Source organism: Lissotriton helveticus, chromosome 6 (assembly GCF_964261635.1).
Source record: "Lissotriton helveticus chromosome 6, aLisHel1.1, whole genome shotgun sequence".
Taxonomy (NCBI): Eukaryota; Metazoa; Chordata; class Amphibia; order Caudata; family Salamandridae; genus Lissotriton; species Lissotriton helveticus.
In genome coordinates this window covers 784,661,314-784,684,746 of record NC_136067.1, presented here as the reverse complement: position 1 = coordinate 784,684,746, position 23,433 = coordinate 784,661,314, and the positions used below count along the sequence as shown (strand labels likewise).

The 23,433-nt window shown below is 46.8% G+C and overlaps 1 protein-coding gene across 1 annotated transcript in view; it reads right to left on the bottom strand.

Annotated features, from left to right (window-relative positions):
• The window catches only part of CNR1 (cannabinoid receptor 1), a 156,118-nt gene extending 141,955 nt beyond the window's left edge, over window positions 1–14,163 (bottom strand). The window contains exon 1 of the mRNA XM_078648304.1: window positions 13,675–14,163. The gene's annotated coding sequence lies outside the window, so the exon portion shown is untranslated. The remainder of the gene's footprint in view (window positions 1–13,674) is intronic.
• Between the last annotated feature and the right edge of the window lie 9,270 nt (window positions 14,164–23,433).

Here is a 23,433-nt window from a genome sequence, read left to right as displayed (position 1 = left end):
ACATGGCAACTATGCAGTTTCCATCAGCATGGCCAGTGTCTTTTCAACAAACCTCTTATCACACTTTTCTTGTGCAGATGAGCTCTTCTCTAGGCCACTTATTCCCTATGTACATGTGCTCTAGAGAGACAATTCGATTACAATTACCATTGAAGATTTCACATGATCAAAACTGCTTGTTACTCAAAAAAATTGAAGACACTGAAGAAGGGCTGTGAACCATCGGAGGAAAATATCAAACTACAGATGCGATTTTTTCGGATCTGTGATATAATGAAAGCCATTCTTGATCTTGTTCACAAAGGAGTCCGAAACGGAAAAGCAAATCGTCCAGCAGAAAGTCACCACAAACCCACTGTTCGCTATCAACATGCACTACACCTGAACCAATGGACCTTGAGTGCCAATATTTAATTGTCTGCGAGTTCTGGAGCCCTAGCACTGTATATCCAGATAGAAAGACATATCTAATCAGACCTGTTTAATGCTAATACGTAAAAATCAGTCTGTTGGCACCATCATTTCGACGCACTTGCTGCAAAGGTGACCGATATAGGCAGAACCCCTGGAATTATGCAATTTGGTGTCTGCCAGTTTTTTCCGCATGATTATAGATTCCCCTCTTTTGCCACATAAGCGGTCATCTGCTGCATAATCTAAAGATTTTAACCAAAAAATTGTTTCAAGATCAAACGGATCAAAAGTTACTAAAAATGTTCTAACATGTTTGCGCGCTGTGGCTGGAACTTCGTAAAGGTTAACCGGTCATCTTTCTGTTGCTTATTTCTGTATTAAGTTGTCAAACTGGTACTAATGAGGGGAAATCTTTGCCCAGACAATATTACCATGAGTAAAAATTAGAAAATAATGAAGCAATACTATCAAAAAATGTGCGACATTATGTTGCATAATTTGCCATCTCTTGCTGCAAAATGTTGTCAACCCTGTCACATAATTTGGTGCTCTCCTGCCAATTCCAGTGGCCCTGTATATAAGTCTTAATGGAATCATCACTTGATGAATGAACCAGTCAGGGAGGCAGTGCTGCATCGCAGGTGGGCAGTGGTGCTGAGTGACGCAGTTCCGCAAGGTACTTAAAATCGCAGGCAGTGGACGGTCAGGTGTATGATTCAGAAGCTACTAAGTTAAGGGCACTTCCAAAAGGCAGCAGATCCATCAGCTGGCCTCATTCAAGAAGCTCCCCATTCTTAAAACCTGTGGCTCACCTTTGGAACAAGCAGGTGCACAGAAATTGTCCTCTGATCCTGTGAATGGCATATTTGGATTCAGTGAACCAGTACTAGTTGTACTGATTTTCCCTAACTGAGTGGGTTGAGAGGTGGTAAATTAAATTTCCAAATAAGTCCTGTGGAAATATCCCAGCAAATGTGGGAGAGGCAGCACAATCAAAGCTTTGTCAATATTTGCCAACATTTTCAATGATTTCCAGCAAGTGTTCAATAAAAATCTGAGTTAAAAGTGGAGCTCTTAGGGTTGGTAATGTTGTGGTATATCCCATATTTAGTCTGGGTGCAGGGAAGAGAATCGACATGAGAATATTTTTCGGAATGCCGGAAAAGTGTCAAGTACATATTTGTACGGCCAATGACAGCTCACTTTTCTAGCAATCCACAGATAGTGGTTAGGGTCAGACAGTAAGGCACAGAGATTACTACAACAGTCCGTTTGCCTATGAGTCTGCCAGACTGCTCGGAGGACCTGATTCACAAAGCATTTAAGTATTGTCTCTTACTACAGGCTTAGGAGCAACTTTCGCATGAATTTTCAGGAGTAAGGTATGCTCAGTCACAATTAAACTTATTTTTATAAGTACAAATATCTTATTCATAAGTAAATAACGACTAAACCTAAATTAAGACAGGACCACTGACAGAAAATGATTTTCCAACTAAGTCCTGTACCGTGTAAAGGGTGAATTTCCCTGGTCTGTGATGTAGTACACCAGGAACTGGGTGCAGCGGGAGCAGACTGGGTTAGTGCCCCCTATTACTGTTAATGCATGCCCTCCAGGGCTGTTCCAGACTCGCTCCTGGGAACAGAGCGTTAGTGAAAGGCAGACTGGCTGTTTGAAACATCCTCTGCATCTTGCCTTTCTAGGCTTCAATGCGGCCTGCCTTTCAAGGGTGGCAGAGATCCCCCTGCATGTGAGTACTGTGCAAGTACAGAGGCAGCTCCTCCACTAAATTATAATAATACAGCGTTATTAACATTTTATTTTTCCCATACTGGCCCAGTTTTGTTTAAGAGCTGGAGCTGGACTTGGCTGTCAGCCAGCAGGGGAAGGAGTGGAATGTGCACTTAAGCGTGCATGACGGTTTGGCCGGCCATCTTGGGCCGGTGAAACATTCATGAGCACTTTGCATGTTTTCCACCCAGGCTGTATTCCAGACTGGGTGGAGAACATGCACAGGCTCAGACCCCATCTGAGCGCCGAATCACACCGCTCAGACCAATCACGACGCTGCTATGAGCATCATCGTGATTGGCTGGGGTAGTCTCGAAGCCTGTGTGCTTCCTGTTCCTGTGTCGTCCACGGAAGAAGAACGGAAGAAAGGCGGCAGTCAGCTAAGTGGAATTGTCTTTCTTTTTTAAGCCTCCCCTCTCCGCCTGCCCATCCTGCCCTCCCCACCACCACTGCCCCATAGCAGCCGCCACTGTGCAGGTGTGTGCAGTGAGTGACAACACCCTGAGCAAGGGATGTTTTGGTTGTCCATGAGACCCCCTTACCTAGTTTTTAGGTGGTACCCTTGGGTGGACCGTATTCGGAGGCACTCTGACTGTGCACCTCTTTGTACCCTTTCCCTGGCAGCTCCTTTGCCTCTGCGCTGATGTCTATAATACGGGACGGTACAAAAGGGGGTGGTGATGGACGGAGCATCTGAACCAAACACTCACACCCAGTCAACAGATCTGGGTTTAATCCATCACCGTTCTTCAGCCCACTCTGCCACCCCAGTTCAGACATGGCCATATGCAAATCAGTCTGACCCTGTGCCTCATGGGAACAGTCCAGCCCGAACTGCCAAGCCATGCCTTCCCTTGACCGGAATCAAGCTTCCTAGGACCGGTTTCTGGCCTTCTAGCCGTCTTCAGCCCGGCTTGCTTGAATCCAGTGGCAAAGTGAGCAAGGGACTCACGTCTGAGCATACCCTGCCACACTGATGGCGAATAAAGCGGTAGAACGGTGATGGATTAAACCAAGATCTGTTGACTGGGTGTGAGTTTTTGATTGGTTCATCACCACCCCTTTTGTACTGCTTTGTATAATACGGGACGGGCAAAGAGGCAAAGTGTTCCCTCATTTACACAGGTCCACACACCCATGCAAAGGAGGGGAAGCCCGCTTGGCATTGTGCCAGTGCCATCTGTCTTACGGCAAGCAGGACAAATGCCCGTCACACTCCAGAGGTTCTGTGTGTAATACTTCCCCAGGTGGGGATACTCAGCTGTAGTCCACATTGAAGACAGAACTACTTATGTGAAACAAGATTTGTGAAGGACGCAGTGTGAAACTCTCCGCAGGCTGCAGGCTTGCAGCTGCAGAGGTTTGCCAGCAATGCCAGCCACATGGGTTGGAAAGGCTGAGAGGAATCAACCTGTGAAATGGGAGTGCGAAGAAAAGCGCCAGGGATGGGAAGGGCAGACACGGGCTTCTGGCCAGGCGAATGTCTAGACAGGTGACGTCACTGCACCGAGGCCTCCTGAAGGAAGCTTCCTGCATGCTTTTATTTCTCAAAGCCCTTTTTAAAAACGACTGTGTCAAGCCCATGACTTCTCGCCGGGGATGGGGGGGCGAGGGCGGTGTCCTCAGTCCAGCTGTCTTCCGTGAACACCGACCAATGGAGCTACCTTTCTGAACTGCGTCACGCGTCTCTGATGTGGGACCCCCGCTGCTCTGAAAGCCGAGCTCTGCTCTGCCCCCGTGAGCGGACGAAGATTTATGTATGTGCTTTTGTGCATTAATAACAAATTCCGTGCCAGAGCTCAGAGGGCCGCGCCTCTCAACCGACTTCGGATTTGTGACATTCTTTTATTACAGGCTGTTTTCCTGTATGGAGTTATTCCTTTTCACTGATAACATGGTTTGCTAGACTCTGCTACTTCACGGTTTGCTAATGTTGTTATTTCGTGCCATTTATGTCGCAGGGTTAAGGTGTTTTCTTAGCGCTGTAAAACAGACAACAAACGTTTATTTTATAGCGCCCTCCGTTAATTGAAAGACATGTTTGCACTCTATAAATCCCGCGCATACAGGATGTGTTGTTATTCAGCTGTGGTTCGTAGGAAATATTGTAGCATTATGGAATCGGAAAGAATGTATGTGACTAAAATGTCGTTCGCCCTCGTTGTGCCTTAGAGATGCCCAGGGAAAGAGCAGGGCAGGGGATACAGGTCACCTAATAAAAACATTCCCCGAACTTTTACATGCAGTGAACTCATTAGCGTAGCAAAGATGCCAGGTGCATGCAATGACCGCCCCCACCCCCTCCCCTATTGACTGCTGTTGATGTAGTAAAACAAACCAATTCTCATAGTTCAAAGAGATCCTTATGGCTCTGGGCCCGGTGCCGCTGCCCCAGCTGCTCCTCAGAGTGGCGGCGTGGCACGTACAGTTGAGGCGTCGTACCTCAATACGTACTCTTGGGGGCGCTGCAGGATCAGAGATTTCTTGTCCGCACGTACCTCAACCCAACCTATGTACTGAATAAACCGTGCAACCAATATTTCCATAGGAATAGGATATTTACATTGCTTATTAAGGTCGTCATACATGTTAACATGGCTAATTTTCGTTATGTTTCAGAGAGCTCTTCTCTGGGGAAAAGACCAGCAGCGCTGACAGACGACCCAAGGCTACCGAAAGAGCGACACCTGTTGGGGGGATCGAGTATTACGTCCATCTTTGTTTTGTGCTTGAAATGTAATTCGTACACTGTGTCATACCCACGGCTAGCGATAAAAGGCTGTTCAACCATTTTTATAGCGCTAAGAGGGACAGGATGCGATTGCGGGTTTGTTCTTCATGTCGTTTTGACGTATGCCCTGCACTTGTCATTATAATAAGCACTAAGGAGATATAGTGCTATTATGATGTCCTCAACGCTTCGTCACGGATAGTCAGCACTATAAACGCAAACAACACTTTTTGTAAAATCTATAAGGATACATGCTCGAGAGTCGCCAGTGGCTTCTGACTGCTTATACGCCGCCTTCAGAGCAGAAGCGTGAAAACGCACTATTATTCCCCATCCTATTACGTGCAGTGCACGGCTCGCACACAATGTGTGTGTGGAGGTGGGAACGTGGCATTTCTGTCATACACTATCTGGAGCCTGTCAGTCAGCCCCATGACCCGCCCGGGTAAACATGGGGAAACAGATCAGGCCGACCGAGTTCACAGGGTCCACCCCTCCCCCTTTTCACACAAGCGCCGGGCCCGCGCTGCACTCTCTCTCTCTAAGCCAGGAGTGAATGGCTCTCCTCAGGGACTGTCACCAGGAGCATCCCCATAACAACGGGGAGCCGCTTCCTCTGCCCCCTCCCGGGTGCAGGCTTGTGCCAATTAACAGGGCCCCAGCCAGAGGTGCCAGCGCCCCTGGCTGGGGGCGTGTGTGAGGGCGCCGAGGACACGGGCTGGTGCTGTGGGTTTACAGCGCTGTGTGACTGCGGTGCCACAGAGGGTGCAGTGCCCTGCACACGGCCGAGTGCAGTGGTGCAGCCAGTGCGTCATCAGGGGACCTAGTGCAAGGAAGGAATGAACTCCCGACGGCTGTTTCGACTGTGACATACACCAATAATCAGAGTTGGGTGGGCCCCGGTGCAGCTGCAAGAAGTGTTGCTGTACAGTTCGACCTACAAACATCTTTTGTAGTAAATTCTGCAGATTACTCATCAAATGAGGGATTATGTGGCAAATTCTGCAAATCTGTAATTATGTGGGAAAAAATAATTGCATAATTCCAGTGTTCCTGGGTTATGCGTGACACCTTTAATTGGGCCCGGCTCTCCAGCCACAAGCACAATGAATTGTGTATGGAAGTATGCAAATCCCAGAAGGAACAAATGCAAAAACTACTAATTCCTGGCACGGACTGCTTGAGATGGCCAAGCACTACACGAAATATGGCCAGGCTACTCTGCGATTTCTGCCACACGTGGTCTAAGTGTACAATTGCTATTATTCAAGTTACTTCAAAGAGGGTTCTCCATTACTGTGTTTCTTCAGTGCAGGAATTGCCCTAATCACATAAAGCCATACAAATGCTTTCAGCTCCAGAGCATTTCGGCACATGTAAGAAAGATTGAATTATCAGAGTAGTGTGGCATTTGTGCCAACTAGCCCCATGGCAGGAGGATCATATTGGCCCACTTATGTTTTCTTAAGGCACAGTGGCATAGCAAGGGCAACATAGTCCTTAAAGCAAGCAAGGAAACCAGCCCTCCATTCCCAGTTTAGGCAGTAATTAAAAAACTGCTATCATTGGAATAGAGTGGGCCTCCTGGATCTCAGAGCCCTGGTGCCACTGCACCTGCTGCATGATTGATTGCCACTCCCCTGTTTGGGCCCAGCACTTTGCATGTTTAAAGTTATGGATACCTGCATACAATAGTGAATGTAAACAAGGCCTGACACCCACAGCACTAATGCTAAAACGCCCTAGCATTTGGCTGTGACCCACTTGTCATGGCAGCCATGATGCTGGAGGTATTTTCCTCCATAGCAAAGTTCTCAAGAATACCACGTCCATTCATGAGTAGCTCATCCTATATTGGTTATGGCTTTGCGTGTTAGGATTTGAGGCTCTGTTTTTAATAACTGGATAAACTGGGCTATGGGGCATATTATCAAGGACCGGTGTTAAAATTATCGCCATTTTATCGGCAGGAAAATGCAGATAAAACGGCGATAATGGGCTTGATAATACGCCCTTGTTAATTCCCATAGAAGTCTATGTTCTGATGTTAACATGGGCTTCTATGGGAATTATCAAGGGCGTATTATCAAGCCCATTATCGCCGTTTTATCGGCAGTTTCCTGCCGAAAAAACGGCGATTATTTTAACCCCGGTCCTTGATAATATGCCCCTATATTCTGCAAGATGCAAAGTGAAACATCTGGCTATAGCTTTGCATGGTGGGACTCACATCTCTGGTTTTATAACTAGATAGACCAGACTGCAAGCTTCAATCTGTACAGCAACACTTCTGGCTGCGGCTTTGAGTGCTGAGACGTGCAGCTCTGATTGTAGAATTGGGTAAGCAGGGCCACAAGCCCCCAAATGCACAGTAACACATCTGGGTGCAGCATTGTGTGCTGCGACTTGCAGTTCTGATTCTACAATTGGGTAAACAGGGCTACAAGTTACAAAATGCACAGCTAAACAACCTGGCTGGGTCTTTGCGTGCTGGGGCAAGCAAATCTGATTTCACAGTTGGCTAAACAGGTGAAAGCCCCAAAATGCACAGCAAAACATCTGGGGAGTTACTCATGCATGAACGGTGATACTTTAGGGGTTTCCCATAGGTGACAGCACACCCGTTCCCTGTAAATCTATTGTGTCTGACGCAGACTCTTTGGAATACTTTATCTCAGCTCTTAGGTGGGCGGGGCCTGGCTAGGATCTCATGACTCAGCACAACAGATCATGAACAGCACAACTGCCAGGCTAGAGCACCCCACCCGGCCTATATTTGTGACATCGGCATTTCATTCTGGGGATGCGAGTTTGCACTGTGCATTCACCCGTAAGTGCTCCAGGCGGGACAAGGGGAGGCAATGACAGCCAGACACACACATTGGAAATCACAGGTGTCTGCGAGACTTGAGGATACATGTATATCCTTAAAAATGCACAGAAATGAACAATGATTGGACTCTACAAACGTCGATCCAATGATCAGCGCGTTTGCACAGCCTGATCACTGTTCATTTCCGTGCAACGTTTTTTAAACGATGCAACTGTCTGGCGCGTGGATATGGCGCAGCGAGATATTCTCAGAACACCCCTCCGCTCCTCCCTCCCTCCCCCCCCCACACTCCTTACGTAAGTGAGCGCTGCCTGCTTCCTGTCCTAGTAACTCGCCCTCTGCTATTGCCGGTGCCAGTGGGCACGGAGGGCGTTGCAGCTGATTGCCGATAGCCGGTCCTGGCTATTAAAACTAACTGGTGTCTACATCCAATGTATCAACAAAAAGAATGGATCAGACGGGATTAAAAAAAAAAAAAGTCCCCGGACGTCTTACTGCGCCAGTCCCAATTCTTAGACCGGTACAGGCAGAGGTCAGGAGGCGAGCCACGTAACTAACCCCTTGCCTGTCTCTTTTTCAGACAGTGTACTTTTTTATTCACTTCTGCTAGTGGGTGACAGACAAACACAGGGCCAACTAGGGAGCGATTTTAATGTCTGCGCTTTATATAACACCGGCAGGACCCGCCCCAAGTAAAGCAATGCACGTCTATGTCGGTCAGCAGCAGGAAAGGAGTTGATGAGGCGGCACGTCACTTCGATGGCTAGCGTTCTAAGTGCAGAGTTGTAGGGCTTTCCCTGTGTTATAGCGAGCAGCAATATATAGAATTAATAATTCTATTGAGGAGGCAGTTTGGGGCTCCCTTTTGATTTAAAATCTACGATTGGACGCCTGAAGCTGTCACGCAATACATGAGACCAGGTGGCATGGAGAGGACGGACCCAGGGCGCGCGAGCACTGCTAGCCAGGTGTGACCGTGGTTTACTACTGGTGCCCCCACAGCTCACTGGTGAAAACTGTGACAAAGAATGCAAACATACATTTTATTAAAAGTCGTTCTTTCGGGAATGACCGCCATAGAAACGCCACTACCAGAGAGCTCAGCTTTCCTTCTAGATTCTGCCCCACACATAGGATGGGTGAGAGAAAGCGCTTTACTAATGTATGGTTTCCATAGGACGATTGAGCCTGCCTTGCTCAGATTCAAACTCTTGCCCGTTGGCTCCCTTTCCTGCAACATTCAACATTGAGCGTTAACCCACCTTCCCACCTTATCAAAAAAGCTTGATCTTGCTCCACTGGAGGCAAAAGCCCTTGGCTACACTAAATGCACAGATTGTTTAAGTTGCGGATTCTCGGAAAATACAAACACGTGTGCAGCTAATCAAAAGAAACATATACGTCGGGGTAAAGGTCACCGCGATTGCATATTTTGTTAAAATAGTTTCAAATCAGAATAGATTACAGTAGATTTAGATTGAATCCATACATCAAAGGGGCTGCTTGTGACTGAAACGGGGGCGGGGCACCCACAGCACGGTGTTCAGTTCGGTTATGAACCTGCACCTGACGGTCAAAGTGAGTCTGAGCCTTGCAGTTACTTCATTCATTAAATTGCCCTTTGCCTCATTACTGTGCAATAAAGCGCCTAAGTATAGAGAAGCATGGAGCTGGGCGCAATGTATACCAAAGCCTCCGTCGGGAGAGAGGTTACACAACACACGGACGTCTTTCAGCAGAGCAGACGGAGAACAGGCATCAAGAGCACGCGCCGCGCTCCCGACTCCTGACAGAGATGCTCATGACAGGACGGGGTCCAGAGAGACCGGGAGTCCGTGCGGAGCTCACACCCATCATCTAGGACGGCGTGCGTCGTGACTGGGGGAAGCGAGCTGGAGAGGGAGGGCCAGGGAGGGGAACATTCCGTATTCAGACGAAGAGAAGGGGCTGGCAGGGAGCTGGAGCGCTGCTCAGGGAAAGAACATGTTCCTAGTATGTCCCACCAAAGATGAAGTCTACCTCCCTAACTACCCATCTATCTGTCTGTCTGTCTGTCTGTCTGTCTATATATCTACCTGTCAATCCTTCTATCTATTATGTATGTATGTCTATCGACCTCCCTGTTTGTCTGTCTGTCTATCAGCCTCCCTGGTAGTAGTGCGCACAATACATTGTTATAACATATCCATCCATCCATCCATCCATTCATCCATCCATCCATCCATCTATCTATGTATCCATCTATCTATTTGGCTGTCTATCTATCATTCTGAGCATCCTCTCTCTCTCTCTCTCTGCATCCCCCCTCTCCCCCCACACACACTGCTTTTTATCTCCCCTATTCATCGCTGCCTGTGTGAATTGTTTTCTTGGAAGTGCCTTCTTGTCTGTATGTGCTTCTGTATTTGTGTGTGTATGTTCATGTAGAATAATATGTGTGCATCTCTATGTGGGGGATGGGGATAAGCTTATGCTTTGTCTGCGCGCATATCTGTGTTTTTATGTAGCTCTTTCTGTCCGCCAGTGTGTCTACGTGTTATATATATTTATATAACTGTGATTGTGTGTGCGTGTGCGTGTGCCTATGCTTAGTGGGTGTGTCTGTGCAGCCTGTGAGCATCTTTCTGCCTGACCTGTGTGAATCTTCGTGTGGTGTGATGGTTAGTGTGGTTGGGTGTGTGTCTTCCTCTCTGTGTGTGCTTCAACCTCAATACAGGTGGGGAATATCATCCTGTAGCCGCAAGTCCAGCAGAGGTATGACTGACAAAGCCCCACGCACTGCAGGGGGTACATTTTAAGGCTGGTGCTGCTCTGCAGGCAGGGATTGGTTGTCTCCAGTCGTGAAAGGAAAGACTGCCAGTTCTGACCTTTCTTCCACGAGTCTGCCAGCCTTCTAGGTTCAGACCGACTTGGAGGCAGAGGCTGGTAGGAAGACTACAGGCTTTCCACCCACACTGTGGCTGATGGGCATCCCTTCCCATTAGCCTCAAGCCTCCTAACAGCAATTGAAGAGGGTGGCAGCACACTCAGCAACTCACCACGCCCAACCCTGGGGGCAGGAAAAGAACAAGAGACGCTGGTTCCTAGCACTGTCCATCCTCGCTTACATAAGCACCACCTTAACTAACACACTTCTGTAGAATCCCGGTCTTATGCGCCAAGAGGCAGCTGTAATTGTGGTGTGCGCTATACGAATGCTATTCATTTATTAATATAACCATAATGCCTTAGGCCCTAAGGTTCCTTCCTCGGTGTGTGGACTGATAGGGCACCCTTGATTTCTAACTGATTAACTCTCCCCGACGGTTTCACCTGAAAGTCTTTTTAAACGTACAGGGTTCGCGCACTTTCTAGAACTACACTGTGCATGCGCCTCAGCGCCCCACATAGGGATAGTAAGCGCTTTATAACTGTTGCAATGCAATACAATCCACACACAGGCGCACCCTAAAGATAAGGACATATTTAAATGAGAGCACAGCACACCTTCAATCTACAGAAATCTCCTGAGCCCCGCCGTACTGCTCTTTGACGAGCCTCGCCGTCCTCCCCACCCCTGTGGTGCAAGGTCCTACCGGCAACTGAGAGGACAGCTGTCAATATTCGAGGCAACCGTCTATCTGCACTACAAGGCCTTATTAAGGATAGTCAACATTTCCACAAAGCAGGCACGGTTGCATAAATAATGCAGGCGCGCACGCGCGCACTCACAGGCACACGCGCGCAATGCAAAGGGCATTGAAAAATTCGACACAGGTGCAGCAAAGGGGCGGGCACGGGAAGATACACCCCGGGGAACATAACCCTATACTGATAATAATAATTATAGTCATAATCACAGGCAGAAGGAAGCACTTTCCCCGGAAGTAACAGGAAAGCACGAGGTCCCCGAAGCAGTATAAGGTGTCCGGCAGCCCTGGCCTGCCCTCAAGGTCGACGGCTGAGACTTTGCTTGAGCGGCAATAAAATATTGTCTTGAATTTGGCGACTGCCACAATGCTCAGCAGTGTGAGTGCCACATTTCTCAAACGAGAAGCGCAGCCTTCCTTCAGCTGCGCGTTTGCTGCGAACAAGTTCGCTGTCCACAGCCAAGGTGCTGAACCAGGCGAGGGAGCGGCCGCCCGCGCCTCCAGAGACCCAGGGTGCCCCCAGCCTCGCGCTGCCCCCTCACGGTACTCACTCCTGCGCCTCTTATGGGCGGTGATCAGTGCGGTTGTTTCCACACCGTCGCCTCGGGTAGCGAGGGACGAATCTCCGCTGCCTCGCATCACAAAGTCCCACGGGATCCGCAGAGGCTTTGAAAAACTAACGCGTAAAAAAGGTTCGCGAAGGGACATGAAAACACTACCCACTGCAGCAGCTATGGTGGTGCCCTATTGCAAGGAAGGACATGGGATCCCTAGCTGTTGTTTGAAGAGTCACATACAGCACTAATCGGGGTCTCGTGGGACCCTCAGTCCTCTGAGCCCCGGCGCCACTGCACCCGTCACACCGATGGAGGATACACCCCTGACCTCCTGTCTTTAAATACCGGCCCGCAGATCGTGGGGCCAACAACCCTCACTTTTGCTCTGTCTTGCGTCTTTCCCGTGTTTTTCCACATCCCGGGCACGGCTGGTTTCCATCTGTCAGCCGCATAATGACTTCACGGGTTAATCGATATTGTTCAGCGTGTCGCTGCGGACGGCCAGTAAAGAGGTATAAATTGAAATAAAAGTACCCCGAAGGTAGCATCAGTCTGAGTGGCAGTCTTCTGGCGGTAACCAGGCTGCAGATGAAACAAAGACGTCTTGTCTAGTGGCTGACACAGGCAAGGCGGAGATCTATCAGTTCCTCTTCACACGGCCTCCTCTCCAAATAATCTATTAAAAAGAGAGATGGCACTGACACGGAACAGTCACGTGATAGGCAGTCTGTTATATTTCATTTTGTGCACGGCTACGTGACAGAATTAACCCAAACGGCTGAACATCGAGGCACGCCGCTTATCGAACAGGGGCACGTGCGAGCAATATGTGCGAATGACACGTAAAATCTAAGACACTTTAATCTACCGGATAAACAACATCGTTAATATAAATCAGATTTATGTTCATACTGTATGCTCGAGGGAACTTTGCCATTAACCAAGACGTACCACGCTGCTCGTATGTCACCCTTCAACTCAACAAGCACGGCGAGTGCATATAAAAGGCAGCAAGAAACAAACACTCACGCAAACAACCACACATTCGCGTGCTCACGAACGCACAAATGTGCATGCACGCACACACGGACTCATGCACAAAAGGAACACACACGTTGAGGAGCACACAGACGCATGCAGTCGTGAGTTCTTGTCTATGCACAGGCACACACTCAAATGTGCATACACACGCGTGTCTTGAACATGCATAATGCAGACACACCATTCAGTATTATGACTACGCTGCGCATCTGAGACATGTTTAAACTCACATAACTAGGCAGCTCAACTGGAACGACAGGCGATTACATTATAAATATTTTGTGACTGTGAGCGAGGGTGTGAGCGCGAGCATTCATTATGTACTTATATATCCAGTTTTCTAAGCAATATGTAAAAAAGCCGTCAGTTTAACGGCTTTTATTCGTCCTGTTTCGGAGTTCGTTTATTTATTGAACTTAGATGCTTGTAACCGAAAAACAGTCTCCGAATTTTCGGGATACCACTTGCCCTCCAGCGCAGGCGTCGAACGAAGTTTCTTAATGTATGGTTTCAGCCTCAGGTCATGGGCACCGACCCCCGGGGAAGTGTCTGTGAGCCGCGGCAAGCCCTGGAGGCTGTTTCAGACCGGTGAAGTAGAAGAAAGTGTGCAGTACAAAAAGAGCCAGCGCGCACCGGAGCCACCTGTTACTGCGCCCCTCCCAGAGCCCAGTGCTTACCGGTCACATCGCTCGCCCCGCTCCGGCTGCAGTCGCTCCCGCACTGTGGCACTCTCAACTCAAGCAGGGGTGGTCGTCCTGGGCTGGAGACGCTCTCGCGCTGTGACTCTCTGGAGCTCAGGCAGGGGTGGTCCTCCTGGACTGGAGATGCTTCGCTCTCTGTCTTTGTGGCGCTTAGACAGAGCTGGTCCTTCCGTGCTGCAGTACCGGGCTTCGCCTGCAGAGGGGGGTGCTTGGTTTAAGCGGCTTCCCCGACAGTGCAAGACCGGGCAGCCCGGTGGCAGAGAGTGAGAGTCAGGAAGGGCTCTTCCGCGGGCAGCCCGGGGGCAGTGAAGGGGGTGCTGGCACCTCTTTTTTCACGAGGTGTCAGTCTCGTAGCAGAAGCATGGGGGAGGTGGGGGCAGTAGGGGGTGGAGCAGATTTCTCTTCTGCCTGTCGTCCTCTTCGAAGGCTTCCTCTGTTCGCAATGTCTTAGGGATGTTGCTCCACAAAGCTGCCCCGCATCCTCCCCTGCGCCTACTGCGCGCTTCCTGCTCCCCTGGGTGTTTCTGCGCTCGCTGCCTCTCTCACCGCCTGTATGTGCGCCTCTTTTTTTTGCCCCCTCTTTCCTGCTCTCAGTTCCCATTTATGAGGCAGCCCCTCATCACGTGTTAATGTGATTCTGTGCTGGCACCGCACATCGGCTACGAGAACAAGTGCGGGAGAGATGGCTGGAACACGCAGGGAGCCGGGAGGAGGCAGCCGTCACACGCAGCCAGTCAGTCACACACACTCACAGTCACGGGCACATGCTGCCACCGAAGCTGCTGGGGCTGTTGCATCTTGCGTGCCCCCGACAGCAGACGGATGCCGCATAATCCAGGGTTGCATGCACTGACATACCCGCTTCCCCATTTTTATCCACCTGTGACTCCCTTGCCAAGGAAATCATGAGGTGGTATTTGAGATCACGTGTGTCCTTTTTCCCATTACATGAAAGTATTCTGCGCCGCGTGAAACGCCCCACATGGCATCAAATTCTGTTAAAATGCGCCTTTATTCACCATTACCCATGTTAGTCGCTTAGGAGGCGAGGTAAACTTTGTGGGCTTGAATGGCGTCTGCGTGGGCGAGGCAGCCTGTCCCATGACTAGACCAACAGTGTTTTCACAGAGACCGACTCATTTTTTCCCAATTCACACCCCACCGGCCCGAAATCTCGACGTCAGAAACTGTCCGCCAGGGGGCGCTGCCACCTAATGCCCCGGCATCATAGGTTAGCGATGCAGTCAGGCTACGAAGGCATCTACAGACTTAACGCGCATTTCCACAGTCATCAGCTTGGGTTTATCAGTCATCAATCAAACCAAACCTGGTAAAGAGGTGGGAGGAATTAAGGGGCATGCAAGTGCCTCATTTACCGGCTCGCGCGCACGAATTAAACCCCATAAATAAACGCATGTCATATGAAATGCCATTTTCACCCACAAGGCAAAAACAATAAAAGTGCGTCATGAGGCCTTCCCGGTAGCAGGGCCTTTGAAAGAGGCTTCGTGGGGTCTGTCTTATTATTGTTGATGCTATGGTGGAAAGCAGGAGAGGGTTGCTGACCTGGAGATCAAGTGTACGGGAAGCATTTTGTGTCCCACGCTCTGCTCTTCAGCCTCAAAAATGCACAACAAACAAACCAGATGTCTGTAGCTTTCACCCACAATTCACATGCATATGAAATATGTCCATGAAGCCGTAGCACCACTACCCCTCAGCGAGCAGTCAATAGCCCGACGAGAGCTGCATGGAAAAGAGGGTTATTCGTCTCAGCAGCCTGGTAGCCTGGGGTTTTAGCCTCATGCTAATTGCGACATCACCTGCATTAACGGTGCAGGAACACCTCGGGGCTTCCTTTTGCACAGTAGCAGCATTGCGCAGTCATGACTGGAGGAAATAAACAGATTCTGCCCCCGCCCCCTTGAAAATGTTAGATAATTTATGGTTTACTGAGTAAAAAAAAAGACATATTACAGAGTCTAGCTGCCAGACAGGTGGCTGTCGCGCCCTGACGTGTCTGACATATGAGCTCAAAGCACCGCGTCGCATCATTACTGCTTCATGGGCAGATTATGCAGGTGGGAAGGAGCTCGCGCTGGAAGGTAATTGCTGTCGCAGTTTATAAGAACCATTTCTACTTTAATGATGCAGGGGAGTTCTCTGCCTTGTCAGACTTGGTAACTGTTTTCCTGGCTAGATGATAGAGGTGTCCTTACTACCGGGCCTACATTACCTACTGGGAACAGGGGCCTGTGCTCAACCAGAGAACCTCTGTTGGACCTCAGGCCTCACCCACTAACTCATTCTAAGACTTGGGATTACATCATCATTGCCAATTTATGGCCTTTTCTGAAAAGATGGTACATTTGGGTACGCTAAAGTGAAGCTGCTGCTGTTCTGTTTGCCTCGCTACAGGAGTAGCTAACAAGGATCCAGATCTGCTGTTGGACTTGCCTGACAGTCCATAATCTACCTCGTGGCCGCAGAGGAGGGAGAGGCGCCGGCCCCGGGACTGCGAGGACCAGCATACAACACCTTCAGCTGGTCCTCTTCCTGCGTGAGCCGCGCCCCCTCACAGTGCCACGCCCCCAGCCAGCACCGATTACTTCTCGTGGCCCCCGCTTCGCGGGCGCCGCTCGCCAGGGCCAGACTGGCTACCGGGCGTTTTGGAATACTGCTGAAATGGGGGCTGATTTCATTGATGGGGACCTGCTTGTGCTGAACGAAATTTGTTTTGCATTGTTTAGTTCAAAGCACACGCAGGTCTCCATCAACTAAATCAGACCCCACCGCAGTGAAATCAGCCCCCAGCTCGACAGCATCCCAAAATGCCCGGTAGTCAGTCCGGCCCTGCCGCTCGCTAAAGTGAAGCTGCTGCTGTTCTGTTTGCCTCGCTACAGGAGTAGCTAACAAGGATCCAGATCTGCTGTTGGACTTGCCTGACAGTCCATAATCTACCTCGTGGCCGCAGAGGAGGGAGAGGCGCCGGCCCCGGGACTGCGAGGACCAGCATACAACACCTTCAGCTGGTCCTCTTCCCGCGTGAGCCGCGCCCCCTCACTGTACCACGCCCCTACAATCAGACATAATAATATTTAATCAAGCCCTGTTACGCGCATCGCGGGACGCGCGCGGGTCGAAGCTCGGGGCGAAGCCCGGGCAAAGGGCGGGCCGTCTGTGGCCGTCCGTGGACGAACGAGGACAGGACGGGCCACCTTATATTTGCGTCTGACCCCAGGTAACGCTGGGAAGAGCAGCATATCCCCGGAGAAGGTCGTGGTAAGATCATTCAGAGTCTCTGAGTCCTAGATCTAGGTATAGGAACAGGGAACAGACACTTACCCTTGATATCTCCACACTTATTAAACTGGCACCCTCTAAATAAGTCTCTGAAGATAACTTCACAATTCTACCTATCGGAGCTAGAGTAATCCTCCCTTTCATTAGAGGATATCTACGCAACTTCAATGGCCTTAAAAAAACTACGCTCGCGCACAATATATATGAAACGTATGGGCACTGAGTAAGCTGTTAGGAAATCCTCTGAGAAAGTACAGAAGCACGACAAAATATCCAGTACCCCTGCAATCACAAAATATTTTTCTGCTCTATCACCGAAAAATCAATTATCTACTATCAACCCTGAAGCAGGAAACAACTCTGACCTCATGGAATTTAAGGAGGAAAAACTTCCATCGTCTCCAAATCTACAACGTGCACACAACTTAAGTGCTTCAGACTTCGAGGGTAACCAAATAGAAAATTTGTTAACAGATGAAATACAAAAACTGGCCCACGAGATATCTCACTCTACACCCCTAAAGCCGATAAAATCTTCAGGTAGTCAAACCTGCCTTGAAGCTTCTTCGTGTAACATCGCAAAGTCACCAAACAACAAATCTGAAATACCATTAACTCAAGAAATTCTAAATATTAGCTCTTTAGAAAAATCACTTCATCATCATTCAGCACATGAGTCCTTCCTAGATCCTTTTTTTCCAAATCAAAATTCAGCAATTCCCGCAACACCTATGTCAAAAGCTCTTTTCACCTTGCAGGAAATACTGGAATAAGTCCTGACCCACTTAGGTCACATCTTAGCAAACTCAGATGACACTCTTGACGTTCAAATCGGAATACTTAAATTTCTGGTAGAAAAAAAAAGGAAAAAAGACTTATCAAATGCAATAAAAAAACAACAAGAATACGACAAAACGCTAAATCCGGATGGTCAATTAGCTAATTGTACTATAAAAACACAGTCCCCTGATAAAGATGACAAAAGCACACAAACTTCTAAAGTAGTAAAACTGGAAACAAAAACAAAGGAATCAAAAAGGAATATTATATCACCTATAACTTACTCACTTAAGAAACTTTTCAAAGAAGAACCAAAAAATAACACCACGCAGTACTCTATTTTCTTGAAATCTACACATAAATCGGTCTCACACCAACTCGAGCAAGTTGGTGATGTCCATGCAATCACCACTCAAAATGAACTAGAAAATGATCCCAAGGATGAGACCACAGAAATAGATGGAATTATTAGCGCAAAGGGGAATAAAAGGAAAAGAAAGACATTAAGAAGAATTCACAAAAAAAAGGTGCGCAAACTCAAATTCCAAAATCAAACAACTCCGATAATAACTGCTGAGGGAAAAAAAGCTATCATAAACTCTAAAGCTACAAAACCAGAGGTACCCTCAATCAATCAAACTACATTGAATGCGAAACCTTTAAACCCAAAAGCAGATGTATATCTTCCGGTCACAGCATTCTATAAAACTGGGTCGATAACTAATGGAATAAGAGAAAAAGAAATCGGTAAATCGACACCTGGGGAAGGAATAACATCTAAATATCTTATAATTGAAGAACTCTTCCCCACTGACAACGTGCCACTGAATCGAGGAAGAATAGTCAATCTTCTTCAACAAATACCTTCCCTGCACTCGCTCACAAGTAATGAATTAGATTTGGTGACTTTTCCGAAAAAAGAAAATAACAAATTAGCGTTGGTTTTATTCTGGTCACCAGTACTTCCAGGGATAATTCTTAGCGAGAAAGAAACATTACACAAAAACGGTTATGATGTAATTGCAAGAACAGAACCCAGGAATATTAAACATAATAAAGGATTTAACGGATTATTTAACAATGTTACACTAAGTAAATGTCAGTACAATTCCTTCACTAATTGGGAAGAGTCGGTACCATATGTTTTGGGTAATGACACTTTAAAAATCCAAGTGAACAAAGGAGAAAGGACAGTATGGAGTCAAGACCCAGAAGGAAGTGCTGTCGAAAAACCAACAAAATCTTGGGCTTGGATATCGGAGACACTAAACAGTAATAAAATAACTAACCATCATCAATATTCTGTTTAGTAATGACTTGAGCATCACATCATGGAATATGGCCGGGAAAACTACTAACAAAATGACCGATGCCATAAAAAATCACCCTGATATCCTGGCCCTCCAGGAAACCTGGGCAATAACAACCTTCTGCCAGAAAGGATACTATGTTTATGACATCCCAGCAAAGAAATCGAATCGTGGCCATGCAAAGGGCGGGCTGGCAATCCTGCTAAGTGAAGAATACCTATGGTATCAAGAAAATATTGAGACAAAGTCTGAAAACCTGCAGTGTATTAAGGTGGCACTGAGATCACTAACCACAGGTCCCCGCAAAGCAATATTGCTTTTTAACATATATGCCCCACCAGGGAATAATCATGATGTCCTTTTTGATGAGATAATGGAAACAATCAGTCATATCCTTGATGATCGTACCCAAATGCCATTTCTTATAATGGGTGACCTGAATGGAAAAATTTCAAATAGTGAAATTGGAAAATGGGCCAATTCAGCTAAAGAAGAATCCCTGGAAATGTCCTTCCCAAAATTCCCCAAGGGTAACAAATCTGATAAAAGAGGTAGGTCACTACTATCTTTACTACCAAGTATAAATGGGACAATACTTAATGGTAATACGGAAGGTGACATACCGGCATCACAAACTAGACGGGGAAACGGATCTTCTTCTATTCTCGACTACCTAATCTGTGGGATGGATATAAAGGAGTCAGTTATGTACCTGAAAATCTATTTTACAGATGAAAGCGACCACGCCCTCTTACATCTAACTACTTTATGGATGGCATATACCTCCCTCACTAAACAGCCAACACTTCATAAATTTACAATTGAAGCTAATATTAGCCAGAGGCGGATCTTTTGGAACTCCTCTACTTTGGACAATATTACTACACTGGTCGCTCATACTCAATTATTAACTATCACTCATTCAGATGATCCCATCACAAATTTCGAATACATTATTAAAAACCTAAAGAACGTACTCTTAAACAAATTACAGCAGGCCAGTTACGGAAAAAGTATAACAACTAATAGAAATAAAATTCGCAACTCTCCTGCTGCAAAAAAACTCAATAGACTCATTCGAGCAAAACATCTGAACTTCTCAATAACAATAAAGGCAGAAATCAACAAACTCAAAAACCAAATACGAAGAGAGAGAAACAAGCACAAAAAAATACTGCATGACCGTAATTGGGTAGACATACAAATAGCCGCTAAAGACCACAATCAACGAAAATACTGGTCTTTAATTGCTAAAATGACTGGAACTAAAAAGAAACTCGATGCTATTCCAGTCTCGCCCAAGGACTGGGAAATATATCTGCATGATTTATATAAATCAAACCCATCTGACCTTGCAGGGAAGGACTTCGATCCCACTACGGAAAGGAACAACACAAAAATCAATAAGATCTCGTCAAATTCCATTGCAATCCACATCAGAAAAGCGAGAAGCACTGCTGCTTCAGGCCCCGACCAAATTCCCATCAAGGTCCTCCAAATTGACCCCAAGGAGTGGAGCCTGTTGCTCTCTCCACTTTTTAATTACATTTTTGAAACCGGAGAAATACCGAAATCCTGGCTGGGTAGTACAATTATTCCGATATACAAAAAGGGGAACAAAAACTCAGCCAGTAACTACCGGCAAATAGCATTGATGGATGCGTCTGGGAAAATTTTTGCTGCAGAAGTATTAGATCGTTTAAAATCATGGGCATTCTCGCAGGGTCTCATACCAATGTTTCAAGCAGGATTCCGACCCAACCATTCCGTTATAGATAATATAGGAACTCTTCAGTCCATATTAGACAAATACACAGTAGGGAGATCACAACCAATATACGCAGCCTTCATCGATTACTCTACTGCTTTCGATCGGGTTGACAGACCGACTCTGTGGAACAAATTGAGGAGGTTGGGTATCCCCGAACAATTACTACGGGTTGTTGTTAATCTCCACAACAAAACATGGTGCCAAGTTCAGATGGGGAGCGAAAAAGGTTTGACCAACATAATTAGCACGTTCAACGGCCTCAAACAAGGATGCCTTTTAGCACCGATTTTATTTTCTCTGTACCTTAGTGACCTTCCATCTCACCTGCAACAAGGCTGCAGCTTGCCCCCAAAGATCGCTACACAAAGCATACATGCCCTACTATATGCTGACGATATAGTTATGTTGGATCTAACGCCCTTCGGACTACAAAGTCTTCTCGACAGCTTACACAAATACTCAAAAGATAACTTTCTAATTCCCAATCTAAATAAAACAAAAGTGGTTGCATTTACCGTTAAGAAAAAGAGAGTAAAGTACTGCTGGAAGTTGGGCGAAGAACATATAGAAGAGGTCGAAGAATATACATACTTAGGTAGGATCTTTTCAAATAATTTGAAAAATCTTAAACAAATTAATCATCTAAAAATTAAAACTGAACTACACGCTGGGGCTCTATTGAGACTGTATTCTACTATAGGGAACAGGCATTTATCTACATTATTAAAGGTGTACAGAGCAAAGATTCCTCCTGTTTTATCATACGCCACTGAACATATTGCCATAAAACAGTGGTCCTACATGGATCAAAAAGAAGGAAAAATATTAAAAAAAATCTTGAAAGTATCAACAGCAACACCGGTGCAAGCGCTAAGACTTGAATTTTCGATCACTAGCACATATGCAACAGCAGTAGCTAATATAATTAGGTGGGCCTATAACATGCTTCATGCCAAAGAAGGCTCATTACGATTCTTATTAAAGACTGAGTCTTTTGACCAAAATGCTTCATATTCAGTATTCCGTAGAAACATGACAGTGGCATTTCAATTAGCCAATATTAATTCTGAACTTTTGTTGACTTGGACACCTCCACAACTCAAACTTTTTCTAAAATGTTTTACCCCCAAACTGAGTTTTGATCTTGAATTTTCTCACTGTAGTAAACTATCATTGTACAAACCTTACACCGAATCATTGGAATACAAGCAAGAACAGCCATACTTGGGGTATTCCCTTACACATGGTGCTAGGAGAGCAATCGTAATGTTGCGTTTGGGTATTTTGCCAGTGTCAACTTTTACCTGTAGGTGGTCTCCAGGCAGATCACCGTCATGTTCCCTCTGTCATGGGGGAAACCAGACCATAGAGCACCTTTTATTCATATGCCCATCCGCAAATGTAGTAACTGCACGGTCAAGATATCTAGACCCTATATATCGCAATTGTAAAATAGTTACTGCAAAAGAACTGGTACTTGCATGTAAACACCCTCCCAACGAATCTGTTTGTTATAATTTTTATACATTTTTAAAACCCTTTTTGTTACTATATTGACTTGTACAGAAAATTGTCGTTATATAAATTGTGGTCCTCAGTTGAGTACCAAATCAATAATTTTTTTTTTGACTTTTTGACTTTTTGGGTATGCCATGCACTCATTGGCGCTGGGAGCTCCTATAAAAAAACAAGCATTGACAAAACCAGTGGGTCTGATTTATAACTTAAAGTACTAGGCCACTGCTTCAGTTAATTAAACCATTCATGCATCTGTCCATGCACTCAATCACCAATGCACCGATAGTGCATGAGTGTTGCTCAGTTGGGTGTGGGAGAGATGTTATTAGTGCAAAACAGCTTGAAAGTGAGAGGTGTTAAGAATGCTCCCAGTGGCTTGTGTCTGGTACTCAGGGCGAGAGACTGCTGCTGGCATTTTAGTTATTTTGTTCCCCCCCTTTAAGGGCTTTAACAGTTCTCCTTGTGCTTTCATTAAAGAAACGGCTGAAGAGAAGAAAGTCTCTGCACTTATTTAACACTGGGCGAGTCTCACTCTTGAAACAATGTGACCCCGATCATGCATTTGCAAGGTTCTCTTTTGAGGCCGTGCCTAGGCAGCCCACATGCTGTATCTGGAAGACCTGCTGTAATCACTCTATCGAGGGTTATCCCGCCTGCTGCTTACCATATGTGGAGTCCAGCGTCACTCTTCTTTGTTGTCTCCTCATTGCTTCATGCTCTTGATACATCACTTTCATTTGGAGTTAAGGAGCACCACGGAACTACACATTCATTCTCCTTAATTAGTGGCCATCCGCTTTAATGCAGGGACTATGTCTACGACCCCCCTTTCATTCCCTTTGCTGTCTTTGCCAAACCCCTTTATGTTATTGTTTGGAAGAACTGTTTGTTGGAAATTGTTGCTTTTCCACACTTTGCTGCGCATTTTATGTTTGATTTTGTTTCCTTTGCAACTTCACAGGTATTGGAGCACTTTATATTAAGTGATTTACGCAGACACACAGGATGTTGAGCCTCTGAGACCCTGTTTGCTGGCCTCAAGATCAGCTACTC